Source organism: Notamacropus eugenii, chromosome 2 (genome assembly GCF_028372415.1).
Source record: "Notamacropus eugenii isolate mMacEug1 chromosome 2, mMacEug1.pri_v2, whole genome shotgun sequence".
Lineage (NCBI taxonomy): Eukaryota > Metazoa > Chordata > Mammalia > Diprotodontia > Macropodidae > Notamacropus > Notamacropus eugenii.
In genome coordinates this window covers 72291935-72308849 of record NC_092873.1, presented here as the reverse complement: position 1 = coordinate 72308849, position 16915 = coordinate 72291935, and the positions used below count along the sequence as shown (strand labels likewise).

Sequence of the window (16915 nt, the reverse complement as noted above, 5' to 3'; positions counted from 1 at the left end):
AAACTGTCCCAGGGCAATTGGAGAAGTCCTCAGTCCTCTGTATTCAGAGTTGCCCAGTGGAAAGAGTGGCCCCAAAACCAGTATCAGAAGGTCCCTAGGCAAAGTCCAGAGTGGAGTAACCCTAAAGCCCTGTGATGAGAGTCTCACATGGGACAACCCAAGAGCCCAGCAAAAAGTGGAAAAACCTAAGATATAGCATAATGTGGAACATGCCTGGAACCCTGTGACTAAAGGGCTTACATGCATGACCCTGTTACTAAAGGGCCCAGTTCGAGAGGAGCCTTGGAGTTCCTTGAAAAGAGGGACTGGTCTTGGCCCCCACATCTAAGACAAGGTGGGGCCTGCCCATGACATTCAGAAGAGCAGAAACAGAGCCTAAACCAAGCGTAGTCTACCACACCCCCAATCTAGACAGTGAAGATGCTGAGATGAGCAAACCAAGGAAAACATCTAATATTACGAGAAAACCAAGTACTGAATAATCTGAAAATCAGAATATTGCCAAATAGAAATCAACAACTAATTGTGGTAAGAAATATCTTTTAAAAGACTTTTTTTTTTTTAAAAAGACCATAATATAAAAAACGGATCAAGGAGAGGTAATTTAAGAATTATCAGATTATCTGAAAATCACGACCAAAAATGCAAAGAAGGACAGGCACTACATTTCAATAATAAATGAAAATTGACAAGAACTCTTAGAATTAGAGGGCAAATGAAAAAAGAAAGAAACCACCAGCTACTTCTTGAAAGAAACCCCTTAATATAAAATAATAACCCTCCCAGAATGTCATAACAAAAATCTAGAGGTTTTAGGTCAAAGAAAAAATATTATAAGCAGTCAAAAAAAAAAAAAAAAGAATTCAAGTACCAAGGAGTCATAGTAAAGACCATATAAGACTTAACAGCTGCCACTTTGGAGAGGTGAGTTTAGAACACAATATTTCAAAAGGCAAGAAGAATCAAGAATTATTGACCTCGGGAAAACAAGTACATTCATATACTCTTAGTTGAACCGTGAATTGATCCAGCCATTCTGAAAACCGACTTGGGACTATGTAATATTAATGTAAGTTTAATGGGGGGATGGGAAGAGTTAAAGATCTTCCCTGCCCATTAATAGGCCTCAATACCTTTTGTTAATTTCTATTGAGGCACTGGGTCAGAGGGGCATGCTCTGAAAAGTGCATAAATACTCTAAGGTGAAATTTTACTTTAGGGTTTAATTTTTGAAAGAAGGTTTGTATGCCCGCTGAGACTCTGGGAAGCCCCTAAGGAGCCCTTCAGCTTTGAAAACCCAGGTGTTGATGCTTCTCTCAGTGGTAACTATGTATTCTTATGGTCAGACAGTTGCAAGCCCTGTCTGTTGATCTTTATTTCCTCTGTTTGTATTTTCTCTTAAGTTCAAGGTGCTAATTTTTCCCCTGAACTAAGTGAATGATATATGTGCTAGATTAAGGTAAGTTGCTGACCCCTCAAAAGCTGCTTTCCTTTTAAAAAAGCAGTTCTAAGAACCTGTACAGCAAGCCCTCCTGTGTACGTCAGGGTCCTTGCTGTTACAGATGATGCCCCCAAGATTACCAAAATGTATATATTCTTTGACCCAGCAATACCAATACTAGGTCAATACCCCTAGATTAAAGAAAGAAGAGAAGACCCATGTGTACAAAAATATTTATAACAACTCTTTTTGTGCTGGCAAAGAAGTAAAAGCTAAAATATATACCTATTATGGAATATCTAAGAAAATTGTGCTATATGAATATAATGTAATATTATTATAAGATATGAAATGATGAAAAAGATGATTTCATAGGAAACTACGAAGGACTATAAACTGATTTGGAAAGAAGTGAGCAAACTAAGAGGATAATTAATACAATGACATAATGGAGAAAAACAATAGAGAACACAGCAGGGAAAGATACTGCTTCTCAAAATAAATATTTTTTTAAAAGGAAAAAACCCTATTCATTACCTTATTCTCTCACCTCTTTCCTTTCTCAACTAATAGTTTTGTGATTATGTATCACCCTGTCTTGGGAAAAAAAACAAAAACAAAAAACAAGCCTCAAACATAATTATCTACTGAGATTAAGGCTATGTGGACTAAACTGTTTTATAGGCAGTAGAGTCTAGCTAAACCTTTCTTTTAATGTATAAGAGCCCCATGGTGTTACTAAAGAAAGACAAATTTTTTTAAAAGTATAATGTCAGTTCTTCACTACATAATATGTACACATGACCCAGTGCTATTTGTGATCAAGGAAAGTAATTCCAATAATAGGATCCATAGAAACAACATGCAAAAACAAACAAAAAAACTGAATTTGTTGTAGTACTCTAATTGGAAATACTCATTGGCCTCCCAGTGACAGTCCAGAGATCATTCTCAGATGAATTTGCTATTTCTATAAGCTGAGTGGTACTGAGGCATTGGGGTACCCATGAATGGTACTGAGGCAGTGGGTAGTTCCATACATCAGTTATTTGGTCTTGAGTTTAAACACTCTACCACCACCATAATATGAGTTGGGAGTTGTTGGGGAGAGGGCAGACTCTAAGCCTTTCTCCTAAATTGGTTCCTTGGAACCAGAAAAATGCAGAAAGCTATCAGTTCCTTCCTGTTTACATCATTTCTTTGTTGTCATTACTAATGATCACATTATAAATTCACTTTGCCACTTTGGAAGAATGTTTTAAATGGAAAAGTTTACTCCTGGAAAAAGGAGTATCATTTTTAATAAGGCTCTGAAGTGCTACACTAGCACCTCACTTTCCTCACCTGCACATGTGGAAAGCTTTTTGGTGGCTAATGATTGGTTTAAAGATTTCTTTGAAAAGAGGGTTATAAAAATGTTCATAATAATGAAATTATTAAATAAATTCAAAGTAATTCTACTTTGTAATTAATTCTACATGCTATTGATTCCATAATGTAATTAATTCCATATCTGCTTAGGTCCCCTTTCAATGCCCTTGAGTTAAGTTGTAGAATTTAACTTTTCCTTCTCAGCTAGTTTAAATAACAGCCTGACTATAAGTCACTGTAATTAAAAGGAAAGAATTGTCATCTTTAACTGTTAACTACTGGGTAAATACCAAGACATCTGGTGTTATCTTTAATTCCTGAAGTTACCTCTAAGAGATTCACTGTCCCTGAACTGTTTTTGAACCACTAAGGAAAGCTGTTATCTCCCTAACAAACCTCGATGTCTGAGAATCTACTAACTCTAATCCACTAGCAAAGATTACAGGATACATATAGATCCCATAAATCAATCAGCATTCTTTTATGACACAGGGAAGTGATCACTAGCTCAATGTGGGTACTAGCCCCAAATCCTCAGGGAATCTAGTCATAATGTTCCTGCCTCTGTGTCAGCCCTGTCTACCAAGTTCTGTTCTTTGTTATAAGCATATAAAATGAATTGTCTCCCCTCTTCAAGATCTCAAGCATAGCTTAGGTATTGACCCTCTTCATTAATAAACTGATAATGCTTGGAACTTTTGCCTCAGTTTACTTTAATTTCAAACACAAGTTTGTATATTTTGACATCTGTTACTTCTATATTACAATAGCAAACTACAGATGCTACAAAAGAAAATCATTCCAAGCAGTTAAAACAGTGATCAGAAACAAAGTATACATTAAAAAACAGAAGCTGACAGAGCAACAAGGGCAGAATAAGAAGAAACAACCCTGAACGCTCCCAAACTTACTTCCAAACAACTATAAAATAATGACTCAGAACAAATTCTGGAGCAGTAGAACCCACAAAATGATGGGATAAAACAATTCTCTAGCCCAAGACAACCTAGAAGGTTGGCAGGAAAGGTCTGTCTCACTCACGTAAAAGGGGAAGGCAGCCTAGTGCAAGAAGTGTCAGGACAAGCCAGCAGGAGACGCCTAACCCAGCACAGGTTAGGGACTGGGGCCTGATGGCCCTGGCACAGTAGGTCAGTAGCACAGCAAGCCAGCTGTGAGGCCCCCAGCCCCCAGAGCAGCAGGAAAGTGGCTAGGTCCCACGCAGCAGGCAAGTAGCACAGCAGGGCAGCTTTGAGGCACCCAGCACACAGAGTTAGCCGCCAAGCTCAGAGGCCCCAGTGTGGAAGGTGAGTGGTCAAGGCATGGAGGCCTCATGTAGAAGAACAGAGACCAAGCCCCTTGGTCCCTCCCCCGTCACAAGAAGCTTGGACAGTGCCCTCTTCAAACCAGGAACAGAACTCAACTTTAAAAGTCACAATAGCAAAAAGAATGTGACTACAGAAAGTTACTGCGGTAACAGGGAAGATCAAAACAAAAACTCCAAAGAGAACAATATCAAAATGTTTACATACAACACCTCAAAGATAAATGTGATTTGGTGTTAGGCCTGAAGGGGATAACTAGAAAAGCTGAAAAAGGATTCTAAAACTCAAATTAGAGAGGGAGAAGGAGTTAGAGGGAAAAAATAAATAAGAGTGATGCAAGAGAATCATGGGGGATGAAAGTCAACAAGTTGGAAAAGGAGGCTGAAAAATGCAAAAATGTATAAAAATTCACTAAAGAAAATAACTCCCTAAAAAAGTTGATTTGGACAAACAGAAAAAGAAAAACAAAAATCTATTAAACAAACCAACTCCTTAAAAAGTAGAATTGGCTAAATTGGGGGTGGAGGAGAGAAGCTAATTGGAAAAAATAACTCCTTAAAAATTAGAAGTGGGCAAATGGAAGCTAATGACTCCATGAGACATCAAGAATAAATAAAACAAAAACAAAAGAATGAAAAATAGAAGAAACTGGGAAATATCCCTAATTTTAGGAATTTTTAGACTATCTAAAAGCCATGATCAAAAAAAAGCCTGGACAGCATCTTTCAAGAAATTATCAAGGAAAATTGCCCTGATGTCTTAGAACCAGAAGGCAAAGTAGAAATGAAAAAAATTCACCAACCACCTCCTGAAAGAGATCCCCAAATTAAAACACTCAGGAATATTATAGTCAAATTTCAGAACTCCCAGGTAAAGTAGAAAATACTGTAAGCAGTCAGAAAGAAACAATTCAAATATTGTGGAGCTAAAGTTAGGATTACACAAGACTTAGCAACTTCTACATTAAAGGATTGGAGGGCTTAGAATATGATATTCCAGAAAACAAAGGAGCTTAGATTACAACAAAGAATCACCTATTCAGCAAAACTGAGCATAATCCCTCAAGGGAAAAAAATTATATAGTCAGTATTTTGAAGCATTCCTAATGAAAAGACCAGAGTGAAACAGAAAGTTTGATATTCAGATATAAGACTCAAGAGAAGCCTAAAAAGGTAAACAAAAAGGTAAATAAAAAAAGAGAAAACACAAGGGATTCAATAAGGTCAAACTTTTTACATAGTGACATGGGAAGATGATACTTGTAGCTCTTAAGAACTACATTGCTATTAGGGTATTTAAAAGGAGTATACATAGACAGAAGGTGTGGGTATAAGTTGACTTTGATGGGATGATAACAAAAAAATTTAAAGGGTGAGAAACAGGAACCACATGGGAAGAAGAGGAAAGAGAGAATGGTGTAAATTATCTCACATTAAGAGATGTGAAAGACCTATTACAGTGGAGGGAAAAGGGGTGGCTGGGGAACTGCTGGAACCTTACTCTAATCAGAACAGCTTCAAAGAGGAAATAACATACACACTCACATGGGTACAGAAATCTATCTTTACCTTATATGAAAGTAGGAAGGGTAGGGACAACAAAAAGTAGGATTGATAGAAGGAAGGGAAGCAGTGGTCTGAAGCAAAACACTGGTGAGGAGGAACAGGATGAAAGGAGGAAGATAGAGAGACAGAGAGAGAAAGAGACAGACAGAGAGAGAGAGAGAGAGAGACAGAAAGAGAAAGAGACAGAAAGAGAAAGAGACAGAAAGAGAGAGGATAAATGGGGGAAAATATGATGGAGAGAAATACACAGTTGTCATAACTGTGAATGTGAATGGGATGAACTCATCCACATAATAGAAGCAGATAACAGAGTGGATTAAAAACCAGAATCCTACAACATGTTGCTTACAAGAAATACATTTGAAGCAGAGAGACACACACAGAGTAAAAGTAAAAGGTTGGAGTAGAATCTACTATCCTTCACCTGAAGTAAAAAAAAAAATAGTAGGGGCAGTAATCATGATCTCAGACAAACCAAAAATAGATCCAATTAAAAGAGATAAGGAAGTTACTAAAAGTTACCACAGACAATGAAGTAATATCCATATTTTTAAAGAAGTTAAAAGAGTTACAGGGGGAAACAGAGATATACTAGTGGGAGACATCAACTTTCCCTTCTCAGAACTAGATAAATCTACAAAATAAGAAAGAAGTTAAGGAAATGAATAGAATTTTAGAAAAGTTACATACAATAGACCTCTGAAGAAAACTGAATGGAAATAAAAAGGAATATACCTTTTTCTCAGTGGTATATGGTACCTACACAAAAACTGACCGTGATTTAGGGCATAAAAATCTCACAATCAAATGTACTAAGGCAGAAATATTAAATGCATCCTTTTCACATCATGATGCAATAGAAATTATATTCAATAAAGGACAGTAGAAAGATCGATTAAAAATTAATTAGAATATTCTATTCCTAAAGATTAAGAGGGTCAAAGAAAAAAACCACAGAAATAATAATTTCATCAAAAAGAATGACAATGTGACATTATAAAGGGATTTATGATTCTCATATTAACTGATATGAAATTTGTAAGAAATATACTAACAATTTAGATTTCTCAGAGCTCCCATTTAGCTAGCAGATTCTGGCTTGGATTTCAGCTTAAAGTGATTAATCAACTATGACAACTCCTACATTTTTGTGCGCCTTTCTTCTCCTCTCCATCCTTGCATTAGGTGCTCTACTGGGGAAGGTGCACTACCATGACCAAAAGCTGCCTTTTTTCCTTTGAGTTGACTGGCTAGATTTCTTGCTGAAAGACCAAGCCTTAAGCCCAATTCACTCTGGAGCTCATAGATTGGACAACAGATCCCTGCCCACCTAGCACAGAGGGAATGCAAATACTAAATATGTTTATTTAGTATACAAATAAATAGTAAATAAATACTAAAAATGTTTCTCTTTTACCCAGAAACCCTGAAGGTCTTCTTCTCCCAGTCTGATTTTTTAATATTTTTTTTATTAAAAGGGACCATCTCTTGAGTAACTACTTACAGAGGCCTAGTCATTGAATGGGTTTATCTCACGCAAAGTGAGAATCTGATAAGAACTTAGCCTAAAATGGCCAGGGTCCCACAATGCATCCTGGGCCATATCCAGTCATCCTGATGAATATCAGGCCACTGGACCTAGATGGCTCTAGAAGAGAAAGTGGGGCTGGTGACCTTGCACAGCCCTCCCTCCCTCACTCAAATCAAAGCCAACTGCAAGTCATGTTATCATCTTGATGATGTCATGGTCTTCTTCAAGAATGAAGGACAAACATAACAACAACCACCTTAAATGACGCATACCAAAGACTATAAAACTTGTTCCTGTCACAGAACTCTGGTTCTGTATCCCACCAAGTAATCATGATACCCAAGATTTGAGACAATCAACTTAAGAACTATTCCTATAATACTCCAGAATGCCTGTATTGTCCTGCACTCGTGGGTTTGCAATGGAAACTGCCTAAGGCCTAGAAATAATTGTGTTGTAATTCTCTTTCCCCCTACCTCCTTCCACTTGTGATTTATGTATATAAACTCTGCCTTTATTCCAGCATGACAAGCTCTCCTTCTCAGGAGAACTTCAGGTTTGCAAACTATTCCCCACTCTGAAATGAGTTAATTAAATCACTATTTGATTGCTGGCACACCTACCTCTACCATGCTCTGTTTCATCTCTAGCCATTCCCAGGGTAGAGACCAATACAGTAAAATTCTATTGTCAACATACTAAAATTTATGGGATACAGCCAAAGTTGTGGAAAATTTACATGTCTAAATCAACAAAAAAGAGAAAAAGCAGATTAATGAATTGGGCATAAAACCAAAAAACTAGAAAAAGAACAAATAAAAAATACCCAATTAAACACCAAATTGGAAATCCTGAAAAATCAAAGGAGAGATTAATCAAACTTAAAGTAAGAAAACCACTGAACTAATAAATAAAACTAGGAGCTGGTTTTATTAAAAAAAAACTAAAACAACAAAATCGATAAATCATTGGTTAATTTGATTAAAACAAGGAAGAAAAACAAATTACCATTATCAAAAATGAAAAGGACAAACTCATCATCAATGAAGAAAAATTTCAAGCAAAGAGATCATAAAAATGGGAAAGGGTCCCACATGTAGAAAAAAATTTGTAGGAGCTCTTTGTGGTGGTCAAGAACTGGAAATCAAGGGGATGCCCATCAACTGGAGAATGATTTAACAAGTTGTGGTATATAAATGTAATGGAATACTATTGTGCTATAAGAAATGATGAACAGGAAGACTTCAGAGAGGCCTGGAAGGACCAATATGAACTGATGCTGAGTGAAATGAACAAAACCAGGACAACATTGTACACAGTAACAACCACAGTGTGCAAGGAATTTTTCTGGAAAACTTATCCCTTCACAGCAATGCAAAGACATTCAGAGAAAGAACTATGGAAGTGGAACACAGAATGAAGCAGAGTATTTTCTCTTGTGTTATGTTTTGTTTTGGTTTGTTTTTTCTCATGATTTCCCCCATTCATTTAAATTCCTCTATTGCAACATGACTAATGTGAAAATGTGTTTAATAAGAATGTATGTATAGAAACCCTATAAGGCTGCATGCTGTCTCTGGGAGGAAGTGGGGAAGGAGGGGGAGAAAGTCTAAGACTTACGGAAATGATTGTAGAAAACTGAAAAACAATAAATTAATTTAAAAAATTAGGAAATGTTTTGCCCAATTGTATGCCAATAAATCTGACAATCTAAGTGAAATGGATGAATATTTACAAAAATATAAATTGCCCAGATTAACAGAAGAGTTAACGAAAAAGATAAGTATTATAAAAGAAAAATTGTGAATAGAAATGAGAAGGATGCAAGAAAATTAGGAAAAGAAAATTAACAGTTTGGTTAAACCACAAAAAAATATTGAAGAAAACAGACCTTAAAAAATAGGCTTGGTCCAATGATAAAAAGAGGCACAAAAATCCACTGAAGAGAATTCCTTAAAAAGCAAACTGGCCAAATGGAAAAGGAAATATAAAAATTCACTGAAGAAAAGTACTTTAAAAAGCAGAACTGGCAAAACTGGAAAAGAGGTACAAAAGCTCACTGAAGAAAATAATTCCTTAAAAATTTGAATTGGGGAAGTGGAAACTAATGATACCATGACATATCAAGAAACAGTGAATCTACCAGGGGGTCACATGGCTAGTCAAGTAGGTATTTATTCTTGTGTGACTATATATCATGATTTCAAGATCCAAGTTGCTACAATCTCATTTCAGCATCCTCATGTGTGATATGTGTCATGACAGCTGTCTTCTGCTCATACTCTTTCTGCTTGGGAGGCCATGGTAGAAGAAGAGGAATGTAACATTTGGGGGACAGTATTTTTTAAGAATAACTTTTATAGTGCAGTTTTTAATAAAAGTTAAATTTTGGGTCAAAAACTACAATAAAAAAGTCAAAAGAATGAAAAGATAAAAGAAAATGTGAAACGTTATCAGAAAAACAAATGACCTGGAATCAGACTGAGGAAAGATAACTTAAGAATTATTGGATTACCTAAAAGTCATCATCAAAGAAAGAACCTACACATCATATTTCAAAAAATTATCAAGGAAAACTGTCTTGATAGCTGAGACACAGAAAATAAAATAGAAATTGAAAAAAATTCATTAATTACTCCTGAAAAAGATATCAAAATGAAAACTCCCAGGAATATTACAGACAAATTCTAGAGTTCCCAGGTCAAAGAGAAAATACTTGAAGCAGCCAGAAAGAAACAATTCAAATATTGTGCGGCCATCATCAGGATCACAGAAAATTTAGCGGCTTCCATGTTAAAGGAGTGGAAGACTTTGAATATAATATATCAGAAAGCAAAGGAGCTAGGATTACAACCAAGAATAACCTACTCAGCAATACTAAATAGGAAGGAAAATGGATATTTAATGAAATAGAGGACTTTCAAGCATTCCTGTTAAAAAGATCAGAGCTCAATAAAAAAATTTGACTTTCAAATATAAGAATCAAGAAAAGCAAAAAAGGCAAACATGAAAGAGAAATAAGGGACTAAGTAAAGTTAAATTGTTTGTATTTCTATATGGGAAGATGACACATGTTACTCCTAGGAACTTTATCATTATTAGGGCAGTTAAGGGATTCTATAAAGACAGAGGGCATGGAGTAAGTCAATGATGTTGGAATGATATAAAAAAATGCAAGAAAAAGAAAAAGGGATCCTTTGAGAGAAGGAAGGGAGAGGTAGAATGGAGAAAATTTTCTCATATAAAAGATGCATGCAAGGAAGAGCTCTTCCTGTTCTTGTAATTTCTGAAGTATCTCATTCTTCCAGAGTATAATTAGGGAAGAATGAACAAACTTGTGAAAAGGTTAGTCATTAACCTCTTTGCTTTGTTTAAGCTGGAATGGGATCCCAGAGCAGTTATGGTTAAAAATGTAAAGGAAAGCTGGATGATCTGAACAATGGCATTGAGAAATTTGGAAAGATAAATACAGGCTTGACTGAAAATATGAAAGGCAGATAAGAAGGTTTGAACCGTTGTTCTGCATGCTTCAGTTTCAGATGGTTTTAGTAAGTTTCAGGGTGTGAGGAAGTATTTTAAGAAGACAGAAAAATCATGTAACTTGATTTGATAATTAATAGCTCAGTCAAATTTGAGATGACTATCTGAAAAGATACCAAGCCAATATTTATTTGCTATTTAAGACTTTATGGGACTACAATTTATCACTATTTTAAGCTCTGATTATAAGAATAAGCTGTCTGAGTTATCATAAAGCCAATTGACATGGACTGCAGACTGAGAACTCCTAAAGGTGGATATTTGGGGAAAAGTTTTGAAGACCTTGAGGTAGGATCTTCCTAACTCTATTTTCCAACAACTTCGCTATATCCTTTCTGAAAAAGGAAAAATTCCCCCACCTGATTACTCCTAAGCTGTGTTCTTAGCATCTAGTGACCACATGATTGGCTGTCAGATACTGACTCATTCCTGGAATCAAGCAGAGTTAAAGAAGGTCTTTCCTTCTCTTAAGATATATGACATTGTTCCTCTTTTCCTTTTATAGCAAATTTCTATAATCAAAAAGTTTTGCTAAATGATTATCAGGTGATATTGTGCCCACGTGGTGGTAGGGAGATGAATTTCTGTGCAAGGTGTTGTGGAAATGCAGTCACCTGAATGGATAACAGATTACCTTTTTAAGTCTTAAATATAAAAATGTTATATTAGAAGTTGCACTGTTAAAAAAAGAGAAAATGATGAATGAGTTATGAATTCTGTGTAAGAGTTTCTGTTGTAGAATTCCTATTGAGAAAATAATAATCATTGAATATATATGTGTGTGTGTATGTATGTATGTGCATGTATGTGTGTGCAGGTGTGTTTTTCAAACTTGTTCCATCTAAGGATGTATTAAGTATGTTAAACAGTTTATTTCTGCTATTAAGAAGGAAGTTTTAACTAAAATTTTTCTTACTATAAATCAAGTATATACAAAAGTATGTTTGTGAAAGGAAATTTGGTAATTATGCAAAGGCCTTGGTTTTAGATCTTTTCTTGTAATTTTTGTCAATTAGATTCAAGAGGATTTTGTGATAAATTGTAAACTATTTTTAAGAGACAAAAATATTTGTTGTGTGGAGAAATGTTTTGTAAAATCTTTTGTATGACATTTGGAAGGTCTACAAAATTTATGTTTGTAAGCTAATTTGTTATACAAAGATTTTATGGGGATTGGAAGATAAGGGGCAAGATAAGGGAGACCAGAAATTTATGGCTCCAGGAATTTCTGTGATAAATTTAAGACAGCCTCATGTCAGTCTCCTCATTCACCTTCAAAGTCCAGTCATTATTACAGAAGGACTTCTTAAGATCTAATCTGAACTCAGAGCTGCTCAGAGAAAAAGATGTTAACTTTTTCCTGTTGATGGAGGGAAGGAGGGGCATCAATCCCACCCAGGGTCTCTAAAGTGGCTATAGCATCTAAAGGTGGCAAGCAGTGGCACCTCAGACTTGGGTGAACTCTCTTAGTTAAAATTGCAGTTTCTATGTAAGGTGTATCAAATTGATTTTAACTGCTTGTGTATGGAGTTCCTAAAGAAGGAACTTGTTTTGGTGATAAATAATCTCTAGTGATTGGTTTTTAGGACAAATTTAAGATTTAAGACATAAGTCTTGGTAAAATATTTGATTAGTGAAACTTGCCATCTGATGCAAAGGCCTCTAGGACCATTATTAATTGTATTCTAATACTCAGAAAAGAATCTGACTGTTGCAGGCAGAAGTTTGCCTCAAGGGACAATTCTGTCCTCAGCCTAGGATAGGATCCTTCTGAGTCAGTTTCCCCATTGTGTTCCTATGAAAAGGAAAGTTTTCTCACTTGATTATTTTTGAGTCTAGTTACAAGGTGGAGACGATATCTAATTAGATCCTTGCTTTTCATCTTCATGCCATGTTCCTATAATCAAAGCAGATAGTTTAAGATGTAAGTACATTGGAAGTAGTGGAATCTTGCTGTTTTCAATTAATTGGGTAAATAGGTACTCTGGTATAGTCTTGTGAAAGATAAAATCTCTGAAATACAACATTTTTTCTGAATGTCATAGGAATAATTAGATAAAGAAAAGTATAAATGTGAGGTGGAATCATGGTCCCATAGAACAAGACTGGAATGTAAAGTTAACTGTAATTATATGGAATTGTTGCGGTTAGGGGTGCTTGGGACCCAAAAATAGTGACACGCTGGGTCCTACTCAAATGCATTCAACCCAAGCCTTCTTTCAGTCAAAGAGAGTCAAAGTTTGTTGAGGTTTCTCAATACTGGGTAGACTTTTAGGGAATCTAGGCATTTGTAATGCTAAAACAAGATGTATCTTATCTGCAGAGAGACTGAAGGAATTCAGGGGTGATCCTAGTTGGTCTGGGGGTTCCAGGGATGGTCTTGATGGGAATGGCCAGTAACCTGGAGAGATGGATTGATGGGATCAAGGGTGGGAAATAGAACAAAGATTTAGGCATAGTGATAGGGAAAAGCTTATGGGCCTCAAGGGTCAGTTCAAGTGGGGAAATCTAAGGAACTTTAAGGTGAGATTTTCCAGGGCCCTTAAAGACAAATGAGACTAAAACTCTTTTGGGGTAAGGGACAAAGGTTCTGACTTGGAATAATGTCTTTACAAGTTACAAAGACCAACTGAGTAAACACAACTGACTGAATCAAATTACTGAGACTAAATCACAGACATCTTCACTTTCGGAAAAAAAAAATTTCAGTGTAGTTTCTTAGAGGCAGGTAACCTGTGGTGATATTTTGCATTGATGGAAAAGTTAAAGGTTTCATGAACATAAATTGAAGTTAGTGCTCGAACTTATATGTATAACTCATTCTTTTAGACTGAGCATGGTTAGAAAAGAATAAAGAAGCTTGGGAATCAGATGTGAATCTAGTAGAGCAATAATTCATGGTTTTAATGGTAAACTTGATTTTATGAAACATTTGATCAGAAACTAGAACAAGTATGGAAAGGCATGCAGGCTACTTAAGACTTGCTTTAGAAGATATTCCTTAGCCAATGTGAAATTATAGTGATATCTGAAACTGATTATTGAAGCTTGCTGTTTTAAGATCTTTATGAGACTATTAACTGACTGCTCTTTCAAGTCTAACTCCAGGTACGTATAGTAAGAAAGGTTGTCTGAGTCACTGATTCATGATGCCAGAGAGCCTGTGAGATGCTGGTATGAATTGCAAAAAGGTGATCTCATGGGAAGGTTGGGAGAATGACTATTCTACCTGAGCTGAGGTAGGATTCTCCTGACTCAATTTCCCCACTGACACCTGGCAACTTTAAGCCTGGTTAAATGCCAGTTGACAATCTACTCCTGCTTGGAATTGACATGAAGTCAGGGAGATGCTGTTTCCCTGAAATGTCCCTGCTCTTAATAGAAATTTTCTATAATCAAAAGTTTTGTTAGCATAATACCAGATCTATTAAATAATAGATTATTGGTAGGGGAACATCTGAGGTTAAATCCAAAAATTAAGCTATCAGGCTTAGGATTTTAGATCAACAAGTTAGGGTCCTTTAATTCTTAATAATAGCATGGAGACAGTTAGATTGAGGCCCTGTGAGGTTAGCATACTTAGTTAACATTATTCTTGTCTCAGTTGGTTAATGTTAAAAGAGGAACGGTTTGTAGTCTATCTTGTAAATGCTTTAAAAGAAGCATCACATGACCAGAAGTTGAAATTGTTTTATGATGTGATATTTACTGTGTTAAAAATGATTACTTATTGTATGTACATATGTGCCAGAGCCTGTTATTAATTCCTTGGTGAAATCTCATCCTCCTGATGGGGAAAATGAATAGTGAACTGAAGTAAAATGTAAAAACTGGGTTCTAATGTGAATTTCTTAAACACGACAATTGGCCAAAGTTCTGATTTTGATTTTGTAAGAGTAATTAGAGTATAAAGCTTAGGAATTGTCATCTAAAATTGTATTAAGGTCAATTTTGTAGGAGAGTAGACATCTGGTTTCTACCAGAAGATAAAGGGAAGAAGATGCTGAGATGGTGTGTTGAAGATGGCTTGAATGAGAGCATCCAGAACAGAAAATTGCATCAGATGATGTTCCTCCCCAGACTGCTGTATGAGATGGAACTTCTAAAAGGACAATTCATTGATTTGCCTTTTTCTTCTGAGTCTCTGTACCTGTACTTATGAAAGGGGAGTACCCCCTTGTAATTTGTCAATGCATCGGTCAACTTTGCTCCCTTCCCATATTCATATAAAAGGGAGACAGATGAAGGGAAGAATTCACAGGGGAAAGAAAGAGAGGATGTATTGATTGGATTTAGGTGTGGAAACAGAAATTTTAAAAAAGAGGAAAAGGGATAAGTATGTGGGAAACAAGGAAGTTCTAGTTCCACAGTTTTGGGTGATCAGGGTTGTGACCTGGTTGTGACCTAGCACAGTGAGGTTAGAGGTTAGAAATTTGTGCCCAGGCTTAATGAGCTGTTTGAGGGAAAAACCTATCAGAGAGGAGAACAGGAAGTCATGTGGCAATGGATGATGTCACGGGAGGTCCAAAATTCAGAAGAGTATAAGAAGCTTTCATTGATCTGAACAAGTTGTAACCTTCTTGCACCCTTACTGGAAGCTACTCATTCATAATAAACATAGAAAGCACTCCTTCCTCTAATTTTCCTTGATACCTTTTTGTGTTTCAAGTGCATCTCTAACATCACCCATAAAATGGAAGTAGAGAGAAGAATGGATTAGAAACCAGAATCAAACAATATATTATTTTCAAGAGACATACTTGAAACAGAAAGAAATACACAGAATCAAAATAAAGGTCTAAAGCAGAATCTAATATGCTTCAGCTAAACCAAAAAAAGACAGGGAGTAGCAATCATGATCTCAGAAAAAGGGAAAGCAAAAATATACCTACTTAAAAGACATAAGCAGGGAAATTACATTACGCTAAATGGTACAACAGGCAATGAAGTAGTATCAAAAAATTTTACAGCAAGTTTGTTTGATAAAAGCCTTATTTCTCAAATATATACTGAGTCAAATTTATAAAAATAAGGACCATTCCCCAATTGATCAATAGTCAAAGGATATAAACAAGCAGTTTTCTGAAGAATAAATCAAAGCTATTCATACTCATGAAAAAATACTTGAAATCATTATTGAAAAGCAAATTAAAACAGCTCTGAATTACTACCTCACACCTATCAGAAATGACAAATATTGGAGGGGATAAGGGAAAATAGGCACACCAATGAACTGCTAGTGAACTGATCCAACAATTCTGGAAAATAATTTGGAACTATGCCCAAGGGGCTATAAAACTTGGCATACCCAACTACTAAGTCTGTATCCCCAAGAAATCAAAGAAAAAGGTTGTACATGTACAAAAATATTTATAGCAGTTTTCTTTTTTGCAGGGGCAAAAGCTTAGAAATTGAGTGGATGCTCATCAGTTGAAGAATGTGGCATATTGACTGTGATGGAGTGCTACTGTACTATAAGAAATGATGAGGGAGTGGTTTCCGAAAAACATGGCAAGATCTATATGAACTGATGGAAAGTGAAGTGGGAAAGCCAAGTAATCATCGTGCATAATAACAGCAATGTTGTAACAATGATCAAAGAATTACTCTTCTTTGATATTTCCTAGTTAGGTTTTGTAATTTTTTACTAGCTGTGTGATCCTGGGCGAATTACTTAACTGCTGTGTGCCTAAGTTCCTTCATCTGTAAAAGGGAGATAATAATATTTACCTCCCAGATTTGTTGTGAGGATCAAATGAGAATATTTTGAAAGTGCTTAGCTAATTCCTGGTACACAGTAAGTACTCAATAAATGTTTGTCATCTTCCCTTTTCCTTGAGCACTAGCAGACAAAATAACAGAACCAAAGATGGCCTTCAGATCATCTAAATGACTCCAGATATCTGTGAATAAATATAAGACAAAGGGAAATAAACCAATACTTCATGAGGAAGAGTACTCGGGGATTTTCTAGAGAGATTGGAACTATAGCAGGGGGTTCAAGAAAGGAATGAAAATGGAAACAACAGAATTTATGGCTTGCACAGCAGATATAAGTGTCCAAAAGAAAAAAAAAAGCTTGAGTCCACAGTGTCAAAGAAACAAAAGAAAACAGCTGATTGGGAATGCAGTTATATGGAAGAAG

General features: G+C 35.9%; 1 protein-coding gene across 1 annotated transcript in view; it reads right to left on the bottom strand.

The window, feature by feature from the left end:
- OGFOD3 (2-oxoglutarate and iron dependent oxygenase domain containing 3) overlaps positions 1-16915 on the bottom strand; it is a 72385-nt gene that overhangs the window by 4080 nt on the left and 51390 nt on the right. The gene's annotated exons all lie outside the window — the stretch shown is intronic.